This window comes from Phyllostomus discolor, chromosome 3, assembly GCF_004126475.2.
Source record: "Phyllostomus discolor isolate MPI-MPIP mPhyDis1 chromosome 3, mPhyDis1.pri.v3, whole genome shotgun sequence".
Classification (NCBI taxonomy): Eukaryota; Metazoa; Chordata; class Mammalia; order Chiroptera; family Phyllostomidae; genus Phyllostomus; species Phyllostomus discolor.
Genome location: NC_040905.2, coordinates 180,826,787 through 180,851,872, shown reverse-complemented (window position 1 = coordinate 180,851,872; position 25,086 = coordinate 180,826,787). Strand labels below are relative to the sequence as shown.

The window sequence follows — 25,086 nt, the reverse complement described above, 5'->3', positions numbered from 1 at the left end:
CAACTTTTCTGACCCTCTCCTGAACTTTGGCACTTGATTATCCAAGCAATTGACTGGCTCTTTAGAATTAGGTATTTTGAATTATACTTCAGTAACTTGTAACTGCTTTTATTTACTGTAGTGATTATTTAAGGACAACAAAATAAAATTCAAACAAATTAAGTAGGCATTAAGTACTACTTAACAGTAGATGCAAATGCTGATGCAAATGCTGTCAGATCTAAAGACTCGAGTCATGTATTTTCCAGCTGTTTTAAGTCTGGGAGCTGAGTGGAATCTGTCCTGAAAACTGTTCCTACAAAAAGTACTAACACCCGCTGGGAATACTCAGGTTGGCTCCAGACTGGCTAATCTTGGTGTTGCTGCTCCAGGAAAAACTTTTCCATAATTACAGGAGATTGCAACTATGGAAAAATGAAAGGCAGGAGAAATGGGGAAGTAGATATTCTGGAAATGTAATCTTAGTTAGAGAGGGAGAAACCAACTGACAGAGAAAGCAAAGCTATCTTCTCTCATCTACAAACCCAATTCAGTCCTGGTATCTCATTCTGTGAATATCTGAAATAGAGGTAGTAATTGCTCACACTTTGAATTTGAATAAAATTACCTTTTGTGGCTTCTGGCAATCCTGATTTGTTTAGAGTTTCTGCACATGAGTGCATATTTATGTAAAATTCTCTTACTGAATTCAGGATTTTGATGCATATTTTAACATGGTTTATTTTTCCTGTTTAAAAGAAATACATGCTCATTCATTATAGAGAATTTGTACTTAAAAGGTACAAAGAAAAAATAAAATCACCTGTAATCTCACCAAATCATTAACATGTTGATATTGTTTCTTTTCAGTCTGTGCTTGTATAATGACTCTGACCCTCCATTCCGATTATCAAGAGGTTGTCTTTCCTCTCTACCCAGGGAACTCTAACCTTCTTGACATGACCGAGAGGTCAGCCCCCTTTGTTTACCATGTCTTCATGGAGAGAAAACCAGGGTTTTAACCATCAGCTAAAGGGCTCCTCCAGAGAGAGAGCTGCCTTTGCTGCAGCCATATTCAGGAAACACGGAGCCTGGTCAGCACATACAGCAGACGCTGAAGGCAGCAAGGCGGGGCCCTCAGTTAAGTAGGAGAGTCTGGTGGTCTACAACATCCCCCTCCACAGGAAACGCAAGTGTCCCTACCACGGTCACTGCCATTTGGGTGGATGTTTCTCTGGAGGAGGACTCAGAAGTAAAGGAAACTGCTTTCCTGGTGATGCTGCGCAGGCCATGGAACTGCAGCCTGGCCTTCCCTTGCTGTCACGTCACCCGTTCTATCGACCTCCCAGCCATGAGGCACACTGGGTTTCTGTCCAGGATGTCCACGTGCTGACGTGGTTGGGTCAGGAGGGGGCTGACATCACCCACACATTGTGCCTCAGACCAGCCTTTTCCTAGCACAGTCCCAACCCTAGTATTGGGCTCAGTCCCACCATCAGCCAGTTTGAGTACAGTCTTATTTGTGCCAGGATATCACTGGAGCTAGAAACCAGCTCCCTGAAAATCAGATGGTGCCGTGAGCAATTATATCACTGGGATGAAAGATGGATGTTTCCCCCTTTGCCTGGTAAACATCACCGACTCCTAGTTTTCAGTGCACTGTAGCATCAACCAGTCTCTTCCGTTCTCCATTTTAACTGAAGCAATTCACACGGATTGTTGAAGCAGAATTACTGTAAATTATTTTTTACTTATTAAAAAGCAGTATCAAAGGCCACATTATAATTAGATAGCAATTTTTAAATCACCAAAAAGCAAGCAATGAGTGGTTGTCATTGTCAGCACTGTCACTTCATCATGGTGCTCAGCCACAGCTAATTGACAATGGTATAAAGTCCCCACTGTGTGATCATTCATTCTTAGCAGATAAACACTCGGAACATAAACAAATTATACTTACATAAATACTGAACAAAAAATAACTACATTTTGAAATATATACAAATTAAAAACAAAAGATAATATTAAAAATATATGTATAGACACCTATATGTATAAAAATATATATGGGTATATTTTTGTACATGCATATGAATATACAAGCTCCAATTTTTCTTTCTACTTCTCAGAGAATATTGATATGTGATCATTTTTTAAAACTATTAGCCAAAGTGGCTAAAGAATGTATTTTGTGCCAGTAAATAGGTGGCAAGTGCACATGAACATTATTGACATAGACAGAAGAGAGTAAGTATATAGAGAACATTTAAACCATTCCTACAAACAGCAACCAACACCCATGAATAAATAAACAAATAAAATACATACAAAGCTGAGGTACAATTGTTGATTTCCTACCTAGAGGTTCTGTGGAAGAAAAAAGATAGGGAGAAAAAAATATTTTTGTTCAGGAAAATGAGGATGCTTCAAGAAATATGTGAAAGGAAGAGGGGAAGTCTGGACAAAGCATCGGTGGGATGAAATTCCTGGCGGGAGAGAGCGTGGGTGAAGACTTGGTCTTGTGAGTGAAAAACCACATGAAAGCCTAACGCAAACACCAGATGGCCTGAGAAGGAGAGAATGATTTTATAAGTCTTAGGAAGAGACAGGACATTTGCAGAATGCTTGCATTCCATAAGCTTTCTAGAATATTGAGGGGAAAATCAACTTTCAATCTATATCTCTTCTTTATCGAGTTCCTTCCAATAATACTGCTTCCAATCAATTCTTTCAGAAAGAATAGATGTAGATTTGTTCTCCAAGGAAGTTAGAAAGATTCCCTTGGTGTCTTTCTCCCTTTGAAGGGAATACTTCTCTTGGGAATAAAAGAGCACAGGCGTCATGGCATGTGACTCATCGATAACTGGGCAGGAAACTTGCATTTGCACAATGGGGATGGACAACATGACAAGTGGTTTTTTGGGAAATAGCCGGGAATAAGGTTGAAAACTCCAACTCAATTTTTTCTGCCCTAAACTTAAAATGTAAATCTTTCCTCTTAGTTCTCTTTGTCCTTCATCTTTGGTCCCCACTGAAGATGCCTATCCCATTATCCTAAGAGATTCTTGAAAATTATTCCCTGAGACACTGCTCCTTCTCTCTGGTTCTGTCCTTCCTCTTCCCCTCCCCAGCAGAGTCCATCCAAGATGGCCACCTGCCCTGGACGTTGCTGGCCCTGCAGAAAAGATGGAAGAAGGGCTCAGTTCCACTGACACACGTGGACCCATCACACTTCTGGGAGGTTTTCTGAAATGTTTACACTGTAGACACTGGGAGCACACTGACTTTCCCTCTTCAAGTGTTTAGCTTTTTTTTTCCTGTTTGGTGGCTGCTGCCTCCTCCTCACTCCCTGACGTGGGTCAAGATGAATGAGTTTTCCACCATCTGAATCTCTGAGGTTTTGAACCCCAATCCATGATATCCCGGCTACTTCTTTGGAGTTTTCAGAGGCTCATTAACCTGAATGTGACTTTGGTCTTCTACAGTTCTGTGTCCTCATGAGCCGTGAGAATCCTCTGAAAGCCTCTTCATGTGCTAATAGCCACCTCATTGTACTTCTTCCATATACACTCTGCAGATAGGAGATCAAATGGCAGAAACTGTGGACAAATTTTAGCAAGCAGAGAAGAGAATATGTTATATAGGAATTAATGACGCATTTGTTCATTTTACTCTATAGAACACGCCTTCCCACATGGGACTTCTCTGCATTCTTCAAAGGCATCTTAGGAGGACTTTCAGCCCTTGGTTTTGGCTTAGATATAGGACAACTGAGAGAGTGGTCTGAGTAACCAGTTTCCAATGTGGCTGGGTCTGGAGGTTTGGAGAGGTGTTCTTCACCTATCACAGCCCTTAAAATGATATTAATATAGATTTTCTCTTAACATTATAGTGACAATATATTCCAAATAATATATTTCAAGTATACAATTGGGATCTAGGGTATGACATGAAAGGACAGAATATCTTATGCTAAAAAATGCTCAATGAATGTCTTTATTCTTAAAATATAAAAAAAAAACCTTCAAGTGGAATCCTTCACAATGGTATCAGTCATTCTCAACTCAGTATGAATTAGTCTTATTATAAAATCACTTTGCTTTCAACTATTTGCAATAAAGGGAAGACTATCTGTTTTAAAATGAAGAGAAGGTAATCCTGAGGCATGGAGCTTTGTCCCTAGCAGGCTTGACCTGGCAGAGAATATGAACATCTAGATGTAGATAATCGTTGGGAGGTCAGGATGAAGGATTTTCCAATGTGGGAAGATGGTGCCTTCACTCCTATAGACCACACTGTCCAGAAAGCAAAAAAAGCAGTCATCGTGGTTCTTCAGAGATACCAGCAGAGGTGCTCAGGGTAAGGCCCTGTGTCTTTCTCCTCTGTGGTCTTGGCCAAAAGCACCAACTTCTGAAGAGTCTCAGTGCTTTAGACTTCCTGGTTGGAAGTGACTCCCTGTTGTGGACAAAAGCCAAAAACAAACAACATAAAAACAAACCAAAGAGACCACTTACTGAGGAAGATAGACAGCTAGCCAACACCTCCACAAACCAATAGTAGCTTAACAGGCATCTTAAAATCGCTTTTTGGGGAGTAGGGGGAGGATTATTTAATAAAGTTAAAAACACAATGCAGTTTTACAAGGCATTTTTTTCTTCAACTGTGTCATTTACTATTTAGCTTAAGGGGAAAAAGTCTTTTATACTCTTGCCAAAAAGAGAAGTAGGGGGAGGACTAAGAAGGAATGTTATATTTTGGATTCTTCTCTGGATAACCCGAAATGAAAGAGTTGGCAGAATGATATGGAAATAATGGCAGATAGTCCTGCTGGCCCCATATTGGACTCTATCTTGAAAAAGTTGTTTATTAGATTATACGGGGCCCTTAAAAATTCAAAGAACTCTTACTTTGACAAAACATTTTTCCATCATCTGGTTAGGATTCTTGGGCCAGTTAGCTCAGATCTGCTATTTCCTCCCCATGTGTTCTGCAAACCATGGGAGGAGAGGGTCATTATTTTTCAGGAGTCAGGAATGAGATGCAATTATGGGGCCTGTGCACAGGATGGATGATATCTTTCCCCAAGCCTGCCAGCCAGCATAGAAGGCTGCTTGTCTGCATTCGGGGGCTGCTGACTGAATTTAGCCTGGAATATCCTATAAGGGCCTTATCAGCCAGCTCTTCTCGTCTGTTTATTTAGAAAGAGGCCATTGTGTGATGTGGTTATTCCAACAAGGCCTGCAGAGCAAGTGCTGCCTTTGACGTGATGAATCGGCAGCGTGCACGTGTCCACACGCACAGCGTCCCAGAGGCCCACCTGTCTGGCTCAGATGGGGGCGTCTCTGAAAAATCAAGCAAACAGATTTGAAGCTGGCGAAAGAATTTGCTGTCTTCAGTCTTAAGCCATCATATTTTGGGGGGGGGGGGACAGTTTATACTCAGAAATCCAGTGTGGTGGAATGCTGGAATAACAGCAATTTTTGGTAATTTGCCTGGGTTTGCATTTGTGCTTTCTTTGGCCTAATCTGCTTAATTGAGACCTGAACTCTGGCTGGCCGCCAACATCCACAGAGCATGTGGGCACCAGATTGATTTACCTCTATTTCTGTCGACTGAAAAATGACATTCCTCCCTCTCTGCTAGCCTCTCTCCCTGGGGAAAGTCAGATATTGAAACAACGTGCCTGAAAATAAATTAAAACTTGAAATAAATAAAGATGGGGAGTGAAAGTATCTATTTCCACACTTATCCCTAATTCTCTAAAGACTGAGATGTGTTAACAAACATCCCATTGAAAAAGGAAATCAATAGTGAGCAAGAACCGATTGTTATTGACCAGAAGAGGGTTTGCTGTGAAAGAAACACTCAAGCACACATTGACATACCTGCTGAGCAGCCTCCGTGTTCAGGCAGCAATAGCAGCCGCAGACGAGAGTCCTTCAACCTCACTTAACTCCAGGAAAGAAGAGATGGAGTGTCACACGAGACAGCATGAAAGATCTATTTGAGAGATGCAAGCAAGGTGCTCAGAAAGGAAGTTCATTTTGTTCTGGAAGTTGGGGAAGGAATATTTGTGGAGAAGGACCCTTCTGAGCTGAAGCTTTCCCTAGTGCATAGCAGCCATAGACACCTGCATAGCACAAGTAGCACCAAGTGGAACACTGCATCCACTTCCAGGGAGTCAGAACATACTTGTGCATGTGTACATATGTGTTTATATATGTGCATGCATGTTCATATATACATACAGAGAGAAACCATGGGGGGGTTAATACTATCTTTAAGATTGTATCTCCTTTAAATTGTTGAGGCATTGTGATGAAAAAAATTTGCCAATGGAAATATATATATGTATATATTCAATGCTTTTGTATAAGTTAACTGTACTTAAATATATGTACTATGAATTACAGGCATTTAAATATATATTATATATATACATATATAGGCCACTATTGGTCAGGTTTAAATATTTTTATTGACAGAATACACATAATAGTTTAGTGTCTATGGTTATAGGCACAAGGGAAACTGTTAACTTTCTGTTTACATTACATTTAGCATATTTTTTTCCTTCAGCAACACGACTACAAGTATAATCAGCTTTACTTTCAAATAACGTGGCTGGAAATATGGGTGGAGCGTTCATGTTTCTTGACTTATGCAGAGGTGATATTGTTTGATTTGCGTTACATAGTGTACTCTATTGCTCAGCAGGAAATTCCCTCAGGCCTGTGGAAGAGCCTCCTTAAGCTGTGTGCCAGGCAAGAGCCACCTGAGTTTCTCAGCCTGGGATACCACTGTCTGCTGAGAGAACAGTCTGCCCTGAGGTTAATGCTTCCTGTTTATGCTTTATGCTTTAAGCCTAAACCAGTAAAGCAAAAAGGAGGTCATGAAAATCAGTGAAAATTAATAACATAGAAAACAGTTGTACAAATAAAATTTATACGTAAGTGTGGGTTATCTATTTCTACTTGCTGTTTTGGTTAGTGTTAGCATGATATATCTTTTTTCCATCCATTTTCCTTCAATCAATGTATCTTTATATTTGCATAAATAAGACATATGTATTAAATTGTATTGCATTGTATACAACATCGTATCTTATATGCAGAATATACTTGGGTCTATTTACAAGTAAACAATGATATCATAAGGAGACTTGAGAAAGACAAATGTAGGTTATTTGAAAAGACAATGAGATAAGCCTCTCATAAAAATGAATAAAAATTTTATTTAAGACAAAGAATAGAAGATCAGAGTTTTACTCTCAGCCAAGACAGAGTATCAGGAACAGGATCTACACAATGCCCTGAAGCCACAAACACACACAACAGAAAAAATATATGAAAACATGTTTTTCAATACCCTGAAATGCAAGGCAGTGACCCCTGAGAAATGGGAAAAATTGGATAAGACCTAGGATTTCTGCCTTGCAAGGAATTCCAGTTCACATTGTGAGGATGGAGAGCATAGGACAGCACCCAGACCGAGGAGCCAAAACTAAAACCCTGGAGGGACCGAGGTGGCTGGAGTTTGCTGGGCAGCATACCGGGGAGGGGAGCTGCAGAGAGAAAGAACACCAGGGATCTGTCTGTAGAGGTTTCCCTTCACGTGTTCAACAGAGTAGAGAGCAGTGCATGAACGTGAGACTACTTGAGTTTGGGGTAGGACCTTTCCAAAAGACTCACGAAGAACCATTTTCTGCCTGTTTCCACCACCATACAGGAAAACATCATAATTCATCCAGCACTGGAGAGAATATTCAGAAGTGGGGTAATTAGTACCAGACTAAACACTGCTCTGGTCCCTCCTAACAAATCTTAAAATCAAGTCCTAAAAGGATCAAAATGTCTCCGAGTAACCCAACAGCATCCCAGAAAAAAAGGTCAAGAATATCTAAAAGAATACTCAAAAAATATCCAGCACCCCAAAAGCTAAAATTCACCATATCTTATATCCAATAAAAAATTAACAGGAATGTAAAGAAGCAAGAAAATGGAAAACTTAATGAGGAGAAAAATCAGTCAAAAGATTGTACACGGCAAAGGAAAGATTGGGTGAACTTAGCAAGAGTCACTGTGAAGAAAAAGAGAAAACAATAAAAATGAAAGGAACAAAGAGAGCACTTGAGATCGTATCAAATGGCCCAACACACACAACTAAAGTTTCTAAAGCAGTTGGGGAGAATTTGAAGAAATACTGTCTAAAATTTTTCCAAATAAATAAAAATCTGTAAACTCACAGATCTAAGAATCTCAATGAACCTGAAGCAAAACAAACCTGAAGAAAACCACACAAAAATATAACAAATAAAGTAGCTTATAAAACATGTGAAAAAATAGATTCTGAAAAGATATTTTCATTGAAAATAATATAAGCAAGAAGACAGTGATGTCAACCTGGTCTATCAACAATAATACTTTTTAAAATGAAGAAAATAATTTTTAAATACACAAAAGCTAAAAATTATTACCAGCACCTTCAGTCAGAAGGAAAATGATAGAAGTATAAATCCACAAAAGGATAAAGAGCACCATAAATTATAACTATGTGTATTAACATATACTATTTATCTTATTAAATTTCATTAAAATGCCATTGACTATTTAAACAAAAAAAATTACAAAATCATGTGGGGTATATTGGTAGAAGTGAAATGTATGACAGCGATTATGGGAGGGGGGAAGTGGAAGCACAGTGTGATAGAGTTCTTCTATTACACGTAAAGTAACATACCATTGCTGAAATGTAGACTGTGGTGAGTTAAAGATGCATACCGTAAACCCTAAGGCAACCACTAAAATGGCAAAACAAAGATAACTGATAAGCCAACAAAAAAGATAAAGTGAAATAAAAAATACAAAAGAAAGCAAAAAAAATGAGGAAAAGGGGAACAAAAATAGGACAAGTAGAAATCCAACAGCAAAATAGTAGATTTTAATTTAACCCATATTAATAAGCACACAAAATGAAAACAGCCTAAATGCCCTACTTAAAAAGCAAAAATTGCTAATTGGATAAAAAGTCAAGACCCAAGTATATTCTGTATATAAGATACAACATTATATATAATACCATATATCTTATTTATGTAAATAAAAAGATACATTGATGAAAAAAAGTAGATGGGAAGGATACACTATGCTAACACTAACCAAAACTTCAGCTACAAATAGATAAGCCACAATTATAATTGGAGATGTCGATATCTCTCCTTCACTAACTAATAGAACATGTAGATAGAAAATCAGTAATGAAATAGAAGACTTGAACAGCACCATCAACTAACTTGTCCTAATTGACATTTACAGACCAATCACTCAACACTAATAGAAAGTACATTCTTTTAAGTGTTTAGGGAACAATCACCAAGATAGACCATATTGTGGGACATAAATCAAGTCTCAACATAACGAGATGCAGTCATACAAAATCTTATCTCTGACTACAAGGGAATCAAATTAAAAATAAATACCAAAAGTTTCTGTGGGGAAAATGATAGAAATAAGAGCATAACTTCATGTCCTTTTGAAATTTAAAAGGTAATAAGGCACGACCCATGGAAGGCATAACTGGTAAGCTGAACTTTATTAAAATTAAACATTTTTGCTACTTTAAAAACACTGTCAAGAGAATAAAAACACAAGCCACTGACTGGGAGAAAGTATTTGTAAAAGACATATCTTATTAAAAAAAACTGTTATCCAAAATACACAAAGAACTCTTAAAACCCAACAATGAGAAAACGAACCACCAATTAAAAAATGAACCAAAGACCTTAAGGGACACCTCACTAAAGAAGATATACAAATGACAAATAAATGTATGAAAAGATGCTCCACATCATATGTCATCAGAGAAATACAAATTAAAACAACCATGAGGCACCACAACACACCTATTACAACGGCCAAACTCCAGAACACTGGCAGCACCAAATGCTGGTAAGCATGTGGAGCCAGTGGAACTCCAGTTCATTGCTGGTGGGAATGCACAATGGTACAGCCACTTTGGAAGACAGACAGTAGTTTACAAAATGAAACACATTCTTACCATATGATCCAGTAATTATGCTCCTTGGCATTTACTCAAAAGAGCCCAAAACTTATTTCCACACAAAAACCCACACACAGAGGTTTATAGCAGCTTTACTCAAGATCACCAAAACTGGAGGCAACTAATATGTTCTTCAGCAGGCAAACGGATAAATAAACTGTGGTACATCTAGGCAATGAAATATTATTCAGTGCTAAAAAGAAATTAGCTATCAGGCCACACAAATTATGGAGGAGTCTTCAATGCACATTACTAAGTGAAAGAAGCTAATCTGAAAAGGCTACACACTCTATGATTCCAACTATATGGCATCCCGAAAAAGGGAAAACTATGGAGACAATAAGAAGATCAGTGATTGCCAGGGGCAAAGGGAAGGGAGGGATGAATAGGCAGGGCACAGATTTTTAGTGCATGAAACTACTCTCGATGAACTATTGTGGTGGATACCTGTCATGCATTTCTCTAAACCAACAGACCATACATACAATACCAAGAACGAACCCTAATGTAAATTATGCACTTTGATAATAACAATGTGTAAATGTAGGCTCATCAACTGTAACAAATGTTCCACTCTGGTGCAAGACATTGATAATAGCAGAGGTTATGCATGTGTGGGGAAAGGGGTACATGACAATTGTATCTTTATCTCAATTTTGCTGTGAACTGCTCTAAAAGGAAAAGAAAGTAAAAAAAAAAGTAATGAGTTATTAGAACAATTTTAAACCAGAAAATATGAAAATTTAAATTTAAAAATTTTCTAGAAAAATAGTCTTAATAGAAATAGAATAGCTATTTAAAGAATGAAATCAATATTTTAAAAACTTTCTTCAAAAGTTGTCAATATTAAATGGTTTTATAATAAAATTAGTCAAGCATTCAAGAAACAAATAATTCTAATAAACATATGCTATTTCTATAGGAAAAAGAGCCTTCCTGTAATTCATTTCATGAGCGTTTTGCAATGTCAATACCAATGAGATAAGGGCAGTACAAGAGAGCCTAGTATAAGCCAATTACACTAAATCTATTACTATTTGTAAAAGATATCATGCTCAAGTAAACCCAGAAAAAATAAGTGCATATATGAAAATGTGATTTATGACAGAGTTCAGTGAGTAAAAGGATGGGCTTTTCAATAAATAATATCTATAAAGTTAACCCCAAGGTTGGCTTAACATTCAAACACTAATTGAAGTAAAGAAAAAGTTATAGTAAAAGAAAGCAGATCTGTGGTTTACTGGGGCTGGGTGAGGGTGATCATTGATTACAAAGGGGCACAAGAAAACTGAGGTGATTAAGAGGTTATAAATTCTGTTTGACATGTTGCTTGCATACATTTAAACAAAACTTATTGAATTGTATACTTTAAAAGGACACATTTTATTGTATATAAAACCTCAGTAAACCTATTTAAAAAATACTAACAAAAATGATAAATCCCTTTAACAAATTAAAAGAAAGAACATATATTCATCTTAATAAAGATGTAATTGAGTAAAAGTGATAAAATTGAACATCTTTTATAACAAAATCTCTTAAACTAGAAATGGATGCAGATTTCTTAACCTCATAAAGGATATCTACAAAACAATTAAAATAAGCATACTTGGTTATGAAAAACCAAAGTAAGATTATTAAACAGAAAAACCCAAAGGTCAGATTATCGTAAACATTGGAGATCTTAAAAGAGTATAGCAAGGCAAAGGAAAGAAATAAAATCTGTAAAGATTGTAAAGGAAGAAATAAAACTCTCATTATTTGCATAGGACATGTTTATATAGAAAATTCAAGAGAAACCATAGATAAACTCTTAGAAATAATAAACTTCTATGGAGATGATCATGAAATTTTATCAAATAAAGCCATAAAATAAATTAATAATAGCATAAATCATATTTATAGGTGAAACATCAGAAAATATAGCAAATTACCCAAATTGACCTATGAATCAATAAAATTTCAGTCTTTTTTTTTTGGTACATGGTAAGTTAATTGCAAAATACATGTGGAAACACCCAAAGACAAGAATATTCAAAACATCTCTAGATTTAAAAAAGGCTGGGAGGGAGAAGGGTATTTGACTAATTACTATAAAATTATAGAATTGAAACAGTGAGGTAGTTTTTGGAGATGCATATATTAAAATTTGAGACTTCTGGCCAAGATGTATGCACAGGTAGATATACTGTGCCTTCTCACACAACCAAAAGAAGGACAACAACAAATTTAAACACAAAAAACAACCAGAACTGACAGAAAATTGACTTCATGAAAGTCCAACAGTCAAGGGGTTAAAGAAGAAATGTTTATCCAGACTGGTAGGAGGGGCAGAGATGGGCAGCCAGGCAGAAAGGACTCTCAATAAGGTGGTGGATGGTGGGCCAGGTGAGGTGGGCAGTCCCACATTTATGTGTAGATGTGGCAGGCACACCAAGAAAAAAAAATGGCCCAAATGAAAGAACAGACCAAAGCTCCAGAAAATATACAACTAAGCGACAAAGAGATAGCCAGCCTATCAGATGCAGAGTTCAAAACACTGGTAATCAGTGTGCTCACAGAATTGGTTGAGTGTGGTCACAAAATAGAGGGAAAGGGAAGGCTATGAAAAATGAAATAAAGGAAAATGTACAGGTAACCAAGAGTGATGGGAAGGAAACTGGGACTCAAAGCAATGGCTTGGACCAGAAGGAAGAAAGAAACGTTCAACAAGGACAGAAATGGTAGATACAAGAATTCAAAAAATGAGGAGAGGCTTAGGAACCTCCAGGACAACTCTAAATGTCCCAGCATTTGAATCGTAGGGGTGCCAGAAGGAGAAGAGGAAGAGGAAGAAACTGAAAATTTATTTGAAAAAACAGTGAAGGAGAACTTCCCCAATTTGGCAAAGGAAACAGACTTCCAGGAAGTCCAGGAAGCTCAGAGAGTCCCAAAGAAGTTGGACCCAAGGAAACACACACCAAGGCACATCGTAATTACATTACCTAAAATTAAAGATAAGGAGAGAATCTTCAAAGCAGCAAGAGAAAAGGAGACAGTCACTTACAAAGGAGTTCCCATAATACTATCAGCTGATTTCTCAAAAGAAACCTTGCAGGTAGGAAGAGGCTGGAAAGAAGTATTCTAAGTCATGAGAGGCAAGGACTTACATCCAAGGTTACTCTATCTAGCAAAGCTTTCATTTAGAATGGAAGGGCAGATAAATTGATTCCAAGATAAGGTCAAGTTAAAGCAGTTCATCAGGACCAAGCTCTTATTATATGAAATGTTAAAGGGATTTATCTAAGAAAAATAAGAAGATAAAAAATATGAGCAGTAAAATGACAACAAACTCACAGCTATCAACAACTGAACCTAAAAAATACAAAAGCAAAGTATGCAAACAAGTAGAACAGGAACAGAATCACAGAAATGGAGATCACATGGAGGATTATCATTGGGGAAGGGGAGAGAGGGATTTGGGAAAAGGTACAGGGAGTGAGTAGCATAAATGGTAGGTAGAAAATAGACAGGGGAAGGTTAAGTATAGCATAGAAAATGTAGAAGCCAAAGAACTTATATGTACAATCCATAGACATGAACTAAGGCAGGGGGAATGCAGGTGGGAGGGGGTGTGCAGGGCGGAGGGGAATAAAGGGGGAAGAAATGGGACAATTGTAACAGCATAATCAATAAAATATATGTTAAAAAAATAAATAAACCATTTTTTAAAAAGTTGATTTATGACAAAGTCAGCATTACTATTCAGTGAGGAAAAGGATGGGCTTTTCTTTCTTTTTTTTTTTTAAATTTTATTTTAATCATTGTTCAAGTACAGTTTTCTCCCTTTTATTGCCATTCCAGCCCACCCACCCAACCCTCCCTACTTCCCTCAGCTTTTCAATAAATAGTATTAATGCAACTGGCTCAATTGATATGGAACAATTAAACTGGACTCTGCCTCAAAGTATACAAAAAAGTCAGCTCTAGGTATTTTAAAACCTAATTTTGAAAGGTAGAACTATGATAACTTTAGAAGATAATGTAAAGAAAATAAATTTTTTTCTCAACAAAATGGAAATGTCATAAGCCATTATAAAAAAGATTGATATAAGATAGACTATATTTGTAAATACCTATTAATTAACTTAAAAAATGAGAAAATGACAAGAGAAGTCTGAAACTGGGAGAGGACATACATTGCACATGTATGTCCTCTGAGAAAGGGGACATACTGAGAAAGACCTAATGTCCAGGATATATAATGAATCTGTGTGAATTAATAACAGGCAAAGACAGAAAAATGAGGAAAGACATAAACAAGCATTTCAAAGAGGAGGAAACATGAATGGCCCATAAGTAAATAGCAGTGTATGACCTCATGACTAAGGAAAATAAACATTAAAGTCTAATGAGATATCACTTTTCATACCCCAGATTAACAAACATTAAAAAGTCAGACAATACCAGGTGTTGAGGAGGACATGGAGCAACAGGAACTCTCATACAGTGCAGATGGGAGTATAATTGGGTTCAACCACTTTGAAAATAGTTCAAATACAGTTTTCACATTGGGTGCACATATGTGAATATTCAAATGCCTTATGGTCCTATGTATAAAAGTATATACATATGGACTATATACATGTATATGTCTGTGACTCAGCAATTCTAACAAGTAGATATATAGAGCTATCTATTGATACAGACGTGCCAGAGAACATCTTGTACATACTAAGAATGTTCACAGAAGCTTTATTCAAAATAACAAAAAGTAGAAACAATACAAATGCCCATAAACAATAGGTTTGATAATTTAATTAAGATATACTCATATAATAGACTATCATATCAAAATAAAAGTTAACAAACCTCAGACCACACATTAACATAAGATTAAGAGAAGGGAACATATTGGCAAAGAATTTATTTTCGTGATATTATTTATGTCAGATTCAAAGAAAAATATGAAACTAAACAATTTTCTTAAAATGAAGATTGGTACAGAATTTAGAAGTGGGTGCCTCCTGGAGGTGCAGAAAGAGGTAATTAAGGCAGGCATCAGCAAATGTTTTCCATAATAGGCCAGAAAATATGTTGTTTTTTTCTTTTCTTTTTTTTTTTTTGCAAATACTCAACTCCACCATTGTAATAAGAAAACAGCATTGACATTATGCAAAAAATGGACATGGCTGTGTTCCAATAAAACTTTATTTACAAAGTCAGGCAGCTGCCTGGATTTGAACCTTGGTTCCTGATCCAAAATGTTAGCTGTAGATTTATGGGAGTTCAATAGTTATTATCAGATGTATATATACACATACATATATACATTTATATGTTCTCTATTATGCATGCTATATTTCATAGTAAAACTGCTTTTAAAAATAAGCTAGATATATGGTATTTTTAAAAATTTTTCCTAAAGAGCCTAGCCAAAGGCCACCATGTTGTCTTCTTAGGCAGAGTTTTAGGGGTAAAACATGCCACTTTTAAAAAGCAGAGAAGATGAGAGTTGTGGACCTGGCATTCAGGTTTGAACCTGAATTTTGACTTCTCACCTTCCTCCCTAAACAACATGAGCTTCAGCACCTATTCTAGCTTCTCCACAAACCACTAGACCCTGGGTTCTGTGCAGTCATCCAGCCAATGGGTCCGGCCGGCCAGCAGCATTGCCAGCGTCTATGAATATGGATGCTGAGGCTTGGAATCCAGATCTCTGTGTCCCACTCCACTGGCATGTGGGGGAGCTGGGGGTCCAGGGACCTGGCTGTGGAGATGGCTGGGGATTTGGCAGGCATAGGGGGCATCCAGAGTGAGAAGGATGTAATACCTGAATGGCCACCTGGTCTCCTACCTGAAGAGGGTAAAAGCCTAGAGGCTGATTTTTGTAGCCCAGAGAGCAAAATCTGAGAGAACCTGGAGAAGAAGTGTCCCAAGGTCATAGACTGCAGACATTATTTCAAGATCATGAAGGACCTGAAGGCTCATATCTTTGCAAGTTCTGTGGACATTGCCCTTGTCATTCTGCAGATTGGCAATGCCCATCCTGCTGCTGATGACTTCAGAGTCAGCTATGAAATGGAACTGGTTATGCACCAGTCTGGTCAGAGTGACATCAACGGGCTTCAAAAGGCAATTCCACAGCTGAGACTATATCCTAAGAATCCTGAAACACCAGTCCAAAAGAGCCTATGCATCTTAATGTTCATAGCAGCAAAATTTACAACAGTCAAATGCTGGAAGCAACCTAAGTGCCCATCAGTAAATGAATGGATCAAAAAACTATGGTACATTTACACAATGGAATACTACACAGCAGGAAGAAAAAAGGAGCTCCTACCTTTTGCGACAGCATGGATGGAGATGGAGAGCATTATGCTAAGTGAAATAAGCCAGGAAGTGAAAGATAAATACCATATGATCTCACCCATAGGTGGAACCTAATCAACAAAACAAATAAGAAAGCAAAATATAACCAGATACATTGAAATTAAGAACAAACTGACAGTAACCAGAGGGGAAGTGGGAGGGGATAATGGGGGGGGGGGCGTGTAAGGGGAAAGAGTTTTCAGGAACAACTATAAAGAACACATAGACAAAACCAAGGCAGGTGGGATCAGGTGTGGGAGGTGGGGATGGCTGGGGTGGGCAGGAGTAGTGGGGGGAAAATGGAGATAATTGTACTTAAACAATAATTAAAAAATAAAATAAAACAAAAGGTATAATCCTTAGGTCATGAACCAGAATCATCACTACTTAAAAAAAAAAGTCATTGATGATACCAATATCACTCGGCTACAGCTGGAGACAGAGATCAAGGCTCTCAAGAAGGAGCCGCTCTTCATAAAGAAGAAGCACAAGGAGGGAGTAAATGGTGTGCAAATCAGATTGCTGGAAAAAATAAATGAATAAAATAACATTGTCTAAAAGAAAAACAGATCGCCAACTCTGGATTGAGCATAGACTTGGACCTCAATAACATCATGGCAGACATCCAGGCCCAGCATGACAAGCTGGCTCAGAAGAACACAGAGGATCTAGACAAGTACTGGTCTCAGCAGACCAAGGAGAGCACCACAGTGGTCACCTTGCAAACCTCTGTGACAGGAGCTGCTGGGATGACATTCACAGGGCTGAGACGTGTGATCTAGTCCATGGAGATGAACCTGGACTCAATGAAAAACCTGAAGGCCAGTTTGGAGAACAGCCTGAGGGAGTTGGAGACATGCTATGCCATGCAGATGGAACAGTGCAACTGGATCCTGCCACACCTGGAGTCAGAGCTGGTCCAGACCTGGGCAGAGGGGCAACTTTAGGCCCAGTAATACAAGGCCCTGCTGGATATCAAGTTCAAACTGGAGGCTGGATCATTACCTACCTGGAAAAATAAGATGACTTTGATCTTGATGACACCCTAGACAATAGCCACTCCATGCAAACAATCCAAAAGACCACCACCTGTAGGACTGTAGGCAGCAAAGTGATTTCTGAGGTCAATGACACAAAAGTTCTGAGCCATGAAGACAACAGACATAGGGCACCCCTTGGAGGGGGCAGGAAGCCAATAAAAATTTCAGAGATCACTGAACATTAAAAAAAATAAAAAGCAGAGAAAATGGGAACCAAACCTAAACGTCACCCAGTACCTGATACATCGATACCAGGTATTATTATTATTCTATTATTTCCCAGCCATCCTAAACCTTGGTAGCCACTCTCTGATGGAATTCTTTCAGCTCTACACACTGATTCACCTCTGTAGACAGAACCTGTCTTCCTTCTGCAAAGCAGTTGTCACCAGGCCATCACCCATGCCTCTGAGATACCTTCAAATGGTGTCTGAAATTGGACTGCTTAGGCTCTACTGTTCATGGCTTCACCACACAGTAGCCATGTCACCCTGGACAAGTTTCTTAAATTCTCTGGGTTTCAATTTCTTCATGTGTAAAATAAGAGCAGTAATAGTAATTTATACCAGGATTTATGAGGGTTACATAAGTTAATACTTATCTACTTAGATAAGTGAAATCCTTAGGTGTAAAACATAGTGCTTAATGCAAAATTTTGAACAGTGCTTGTTACATAGTAAGCTACATATAAATTTTAGTTACCATTATTATCAACAAATTGATTGAGTTTGCTCTATTAACACCCCGAACGTTCATATTGGTTCTTGTCATTGTAGAGCTTGCCTTCCTTAGAAATGAAAAATTGTTTGACAGCTACTTGTGATCTTCTGTAGAACTGGATTCTAAACATCCAAAGATATAACTTAGAATAATTGGTGTGAATTCTATTTTCATGTATTTTACTTCTCTCTCTCTCTCTGCCCTCTTCATTTCTTATTTTTCTATTATTGTTCAGTATAATTAAGATAAAAACTACCCACATCTGTTATTTATCTTTTCATCCTGGGGCAAGACAAATGTGTATAGTTCCCTCAAGATAACAGGAACCATATGGAGCCCATGGAATTATCAGTTTACAAATTCAAACTTTGGTGAAGATTGTCCACAAGCAGCCCAGGGATCTTTGGTGGAAGAATTTGCATTGCGATGTTTACATTCAGCAAACATAATGGTGTAAAACATGCTTGCAGCTGGTGCTGCATCAGAATGAAGGGCTCAAAAGTGGTTCTGAGTGGTTCTCAAATTTGGCTGTACATTAGAATTGCTTTAGGTGCTTAAAAAAACCCACCCTATTCTCATGTCACATCCCACACCAATTAAATTGGAGGGTGTTGGGCAAAACCAATGGCATCAGTATTTTTTTTTAATTTTTTTCTAGGCAATCCCTATGTGCAGGGAAGTATGAGACATGCTAGAGACAGCAAAAGCTTGTGAAAAAAATTTTACATTATTTGGTCACTACAAGGGAAATGTGAAAAGACCAAAACACACACCTTCACTTGGAGCCATTTTTGCATTCCCTTTAGATCATGCACATATTTGGGTAAAAATTTTATCCAACACAAATCCTAATTAGTAGCTCTGGAGTGCTGCCTCTCAATAACATCCTTCTCAAAAGCAATGAACACTGAATTGACTAGTCCCAGAGGATTTAGTCTAATCTTGCTCTATGTGAGGCAGAAAGAGAGAAGAAGAAGGAGGAGGAGGAGAAAGAAGAAAGAAGAAGGAGGAGGAGGAGAAGAAGAAGGAGGAGGAGGGGGAGGAGGGGAGGAGGAAAAGGAAGAAGAAGAAAGGAGGAGGAGAGAAAGAAGGAGGTGGAGAAGAATGACAATGATGAGGAGAGGAGAAGGAGGAGAAACTCAATCCATTCATTTAATTTTTAAGTCAGTTGCTATTCATTCAACAAGTTACATCCTGGGCTTAACACAAGCTCTGTGTCTGTTATGCTTAATCACATACAGTTGGCCTTCAAATAGAGATCAGAAGGTGACACACAAGGTATGTTTCAGGCACCAGCTGGCTTCAATTCAGGGTCCTGGAAAGAGCCTTGCTGAACAGTGGGTCACTTTTCAGAGGATGACCCATTGGATGCCGCTTGGAAGACAATTTGCTTTGATCTTGAAGGGCCTTTTCACTCTTGTGAGAATCTCTGGGTCCTGCAGCTCTCTACAATGGTCTTAGTGTCTGTAGAATCCTTTCCCATGTTGCCTTCTTATTGCAGAAAAACAGTGAGACACTTGAATTTCCTATGAAGAGCTGTGTTGCCATCAAGAATTGGATCTCTCATCTTGTTTGCTTGTTTTTTTTTAAATAAAAATAAGATTTCAAACGATAACTCTCCTTTGCTGTATAAAGTTACCTGACTATAGAACCAGCTTCTGATCGTCTCAGGAGAGTGATTTTAGTAATTAAAGATTATTTGTAAAATGAGAGACTGTGTTATGAAATAATATAATTCTGAAGCGATTTCTAGTTCTTAGTCTAAAATTGTCCAATTTTAAGATTCTAGCATGAACTTCACTAGTGTTGTTGAAGTCAGACCAAGGTTGAAGTACCAATTTTACAACTCATCTTAGACAACTTTCTTATTCTTTCTGGACCTCAATTTCTGCACCTCCAAAAAGGAGCTTATCATTATACTTGCTCTTTAGGTCTAGAAAGTTGGATGGCTAGCAGCATGGTTCCTGGATCAGGCTGCATGGCCCGAGACTCAGCCCTGGCAGAGTTAGCTATGTCACTGTGAGCATGGAACATTTCCATTCTTCACTTCCTTCACTTGTAAAATTGGGATGTTTACAATGAACATTTTATAAGGTGATTATGAGAATTAAATGTTAATGTGCATTATATTTAGCACAGAACCTGGCAGATAATAATCATTTAAAAATAAAATCATCGCTATCATCATCTTATCATCAGTATAAATAAAACTGCATAAATAAGGTGCTTGTAGCTATCTGTGATGTGTACCCTCTCATCCATTCTGGTCTCCTCTTACTTCCTCTTATCCCCAAGGCCTTCTGAACACCTGAGACTGATGGCCTCCTTGAGGACAAGGATAACTAGTTTATCTTTCACTTTCCAACAACTAGCCTTGTTTCTGGTGCTCGGTCAATCCTTAGGGGATAAATAGATGGGCTAATTAAAAGAACTTCTGGCAATTACTCTATGGAATATTATGGGCACACCTCAAGCAAAGGTTTATTCAAATAAAACAGAAGCAGATATGACTTAACAATTGTCATGGGCTTGGATATTTGGTTGGGAAAACTGCCTCACAAATGATAGGTAAAGGATCTGGGTTCCTTATTTCTTACGTGGTCTGGACTCATTGATTCATTCAGCCAACAAACACGCACCATCTCAATATAGGTCACTGTGCTAAACTCCAGGAATTCACCAGTGAACAGACCTTGAATTTAGACAAGATCTGGCCTTCATGGAACATATATTCTAGTCAATGGAAATATACACTAAGCAAGGATATAATTAAATGAAATAACTCAGATAGCAGTAAGCCTTACTAAGAAAATAGACTAATGGATTGCAAAGTATCCAGGGTGAGGGCCACTCACCTTTTGTGGTGAGGAAGAACTTCACTGAAGAGATGACATGTAGACCTCTTCACTGAAGAGGTCTGAATGCAAGTAGTGACAGCTCAATATAGATGATATTAAGAGATTCAGGGAAGGTCACCCAAGTCAGGGAAACAGCAGACACAAAGATCTTGGGATAAGGAAGTGTTGCTGAAGTGAAGGGACGGTTTGCGGTCTCTGCCACAGTCAGACTCCCTGACCAACAAATATCCATATGAACCCTTTTCCTCATACACACACACACAAAAACAAACATAAACTCTTTTCCAGAGATACTCAAACGCCCCATCCATGCACTACATGCAACTCAATGTTCATGATCACATCAGATCCCATTCTCTACCTCAAATTCAATCTTGGTTCCTTAGCCCATGAACTATATAACAAAATATTTGCTTCTGCTATTCCTCACACCAGTATAAAATGCAGTGGTGGGGCAGAGATGAGTAACCATCAAGCAAACTCAGAAAAGGAAAACATGGGAAACACCCAGCAGTCCCTGTCCCAATGATGACGCCTTGCTGCGTAGGTATTAGAGAAGCACATCCCCAGTCCTGATAGCAACTGGGCAGTGATTAGACTGGGAGGAACTCCCTTGCCAATCTCTCTCCATGACTCCTAGTTTTTCCTTGTTATTTCCCTCCATGGATACATCTGAATTGTAGGAAGTGTTCTTTCCTTGAGGACCATAACATTTTCAATTGCATCCTACTGACACAAGCTCAGGAGCCCAAAGGTTGTTTTATGATTTACATAGGGATCATGGTTTGTTGGAGATATAATTTCCTCATTTAGAAAACTTTAAATCCATCTGCTTCCATACAAAATTCTTTTGTAGACAGTATTCTTATATGTACTTTATATCTGTGCCTCTTCACCACCATAGCTCTGTTCTCAATTTACCTTAAAGCCTCCTAAAATAAAACTTAGCTTAGGTGGGCAGTAGTAACACCCTTCATATAATTTTCATTGGAAGGCTGAGGACTTATTATTTCATCTAAACATTCTTACTGAGCCTCTGTCACATGAAGGCTTTTGAGTTTTATTTCCTAACTTTTGGGGTCCAGAAGCAAGTGGTTTTTCCCACCTCCCAAGGCCTTCAATTGCTGATTGCAAATCATCCAGTTCTTCCCTCAGCTCATTTCTTTCTTGTAATTTTTAAAATATAGACAACAAGTGGAAAAGCAAGTAACACACCATAATGTTCTTTCTAACTTGTTTTTAACAGACTCAGTAGGCATGTGTTCTGTCTTCTGAGTTGTCACAGGCTTGGCTGCTGCATAAACTGGGTTTTCATCTTTCCACTCTGATTTATTTACTTTTTGACCAAGTCAATACCATCACAACATCTGTTTTCAAGGTACCACTTTAAGCATTACTGATGGAGGGCTATATTGTGAATAAGAAGATGCTGTTGTGCTAATCTGGATGAAAGAGCACAGTGGCTTACACCAGAGTTTCAGCAGCGGAAGTCACAAGACGTAGTTAAATTCCAGATAAAACTTAAAGACAAAAATCAACAGGGACAGGTTGATGCATTGGATATGGAGGGACTAGGGAAACAGGTTTAAAAACCTCCCCAGTTTTTGGCTTAACTGGATGAATGGGAATTCCATTTTCCAGATTGGAAACATCTGACATTTGACCTGAATGTGAAAGACAAAAAGGACCCAACCAAACCTTTATATGAGGAATTTAGGGGAATAAAAAGAAACAATTAGTAAAGGATGAAAAGAACTTGGTTTATTTATGGAACAGAAAGGTCAATGTGGCTAGGTTGACAGTTTGTTTTTAATAATAAAAAAAGATAATCTTTATTTGCCATCATTAATTCTGTAAGAATTAATGTAGTCATATGACAAAAGTAACACAAGAAGTTATCAGTTTTAAAACTTGCTGAAATTGTTTTGTAATATAAAAATATTTATCTGTGAGGTAAATGTTTTAAAATTATTTTGAGGAGTCAAGCAGTTCTAAATCATTTTGGTAACACTTTATCATGACCTCAAATGAGGCAGGCATATTAACTGTTGCACACACTTTTAACAAGGATGAAAAAGTATTAAATTCAAGTTCTTATCTACTAGAAATAGAATCTTTACTAGATAACAAATTCAAGTAATTACCATTTGATGTTAAAACTTCACATTTGAATCCAAGAGTCAGCAAAATCTTACTTGATTTTATCTCTTATATTTCAGTGTTGTCCAGAATTTAGCTAGGTTGAAATAATTGTTGAAATTATTTGGCAAATTGGGTTGAAATTGTAGGGCAAAACTCTACAGAAGAAGTGGAATACTGACAAGTATACCATCGGGCCTGGGGCCCTGAAAGAAGACAGAGTGTAGATGAGGAGATTTCCACAGGTTAACTTCAGATGTAGGGGGCTCTAACTGGCATGAGTTACAGCAACCAAATCTTTGTGCCACCTCTTCTGCTGTGTTGGTGCTATCACTGCCTGAGTAGCTTTCCACTATATTGAATTATTTTGGGCACGAATACCCACTTTCATATTCTAAGTAAATAGGTTGAGACTTCTCCCTTTCTCTTTGAATCTAATGCTTCTTAGGTCTAATGTAGACCACCACAGTATCTCGTATTCATATAAAACCTTTTACTCATGAGAGTTCAAGTACTTTGTCAGAATAAACAGCTCTGATAATTTTCCCATGTTCCCAAAGCCCCAAACGCACTGGAGCTTGCAGTGTTCCCAGAGCACTGGGCCTATTCAGACACCATTTTGCCTCCATCCTCCCCCCACCAACACTCTTTTTTATTGGAAAATATGCTTTAAAAAACTGTGTACCACACGTTTTTTTCCACAAAGTAAGATTCCATGGAAAGTCACACCCCATCTGAAGCCCTTTCTTATTCTTCCTCCCACCCTGCACTCACTCACCCAGCACCCCCAGCAGGGGTACTACTTCCTTCATCTCAACCACCATTTTACCCTGTTCAAAACTTCACTGTTTCTTAGTTAGGAGTATGAGCTTCACAATTAGAAAGTCCTGGACATGGGTTCTATCTCCTCCACTAACTAGTTGTGTGCATTTGGGTCTCAGTGTGATCATCTAAAACAGACATAACAACTGACTGACCACAATGCAGACTGGTGCAACCACTGTGGAAAAGAGTTTGAATTACCTCAAAAAGCTAAAAATGAAACTGCCTTTTGAACCTGCAATTCCATTGCTGGGACTATAACTTAAGAATACTGAATCACCAATCCAAAAGAACCTATGCACCCCAATGTTCATAGCAGCGTTATTTACAGTAGTCAAGTGGTAGAAACAGCTTAAGTGCCCACCAGTAGATGAGTGGATCAAAAAACTGTGCTACATTTACACAAAGGAATACTACATAGCAGAAAGAAAGAAGGAGCTCCTATGACAGCATGGCTGGAACTGGAGATCATTATGCTAAGTGAAATAAGCCAGGCAGTGGAAGCCAAATGCCATATGATCTCACCTATAAGTAGAACCTAATCAACAAAACAAACAAGTGAGCAAAATAAAACCAGAGACATGGAAATAAAGAACAAACTGACAGAGAACAGAGGAAAGGCAGGGGAGAGGTAACAGGGGGAAAAGGGGAAAGGTCAAGTCAAGGAACATGTATAAAGGACACATAGACAAAAACAGGTGGGGGATTGAATGTGTGAGGTCGGAGGTGGGTAGGGCAGGGGAGAGTAATGGGGGAAAAATGGGGATAACTGTAATTGAACAACAATTAGAAAAACTTAAACAAACAAACAAAAAGAATAAAACATTGCCCTGCAAAAACAAAAAGAAGAAATTATTATAAAGATAATAAGAGACAGTGAGGTAAAAAACTTCAGACAGTGCTGGTGTATGGAAGTGCTCAGTCCCTGGCCGTTGACAGGCGTGATCCCAGAAGCAGTGCGTTTTCATCATTGTTATCACTGCTATTTTGACAATTTCAATAGCTTTTTGCACATACTTGTTCATGCATTTTCCTCTACAAGGTTGTTTCTAAGCCCATAATGACTAGACCTTGATTATTGATCTTATTTTCTAGCCACCAAACACAGGACATTCATA

At 38.1% G+C, this 25,086-nt stretch overlaps 1 pseudogene; it reads left to right on the top strand.

The window, feature by feature from the left end:
* The first annotated feature begins 15,987 nt into the window (after positions 1-15,987).
* On the top strand, positions 15,988-17,614 carry LOC118499392 (annotated as a pseudogene).
* Positions 17,615-25,086: the final 7,472 nt, after the last annotated feature.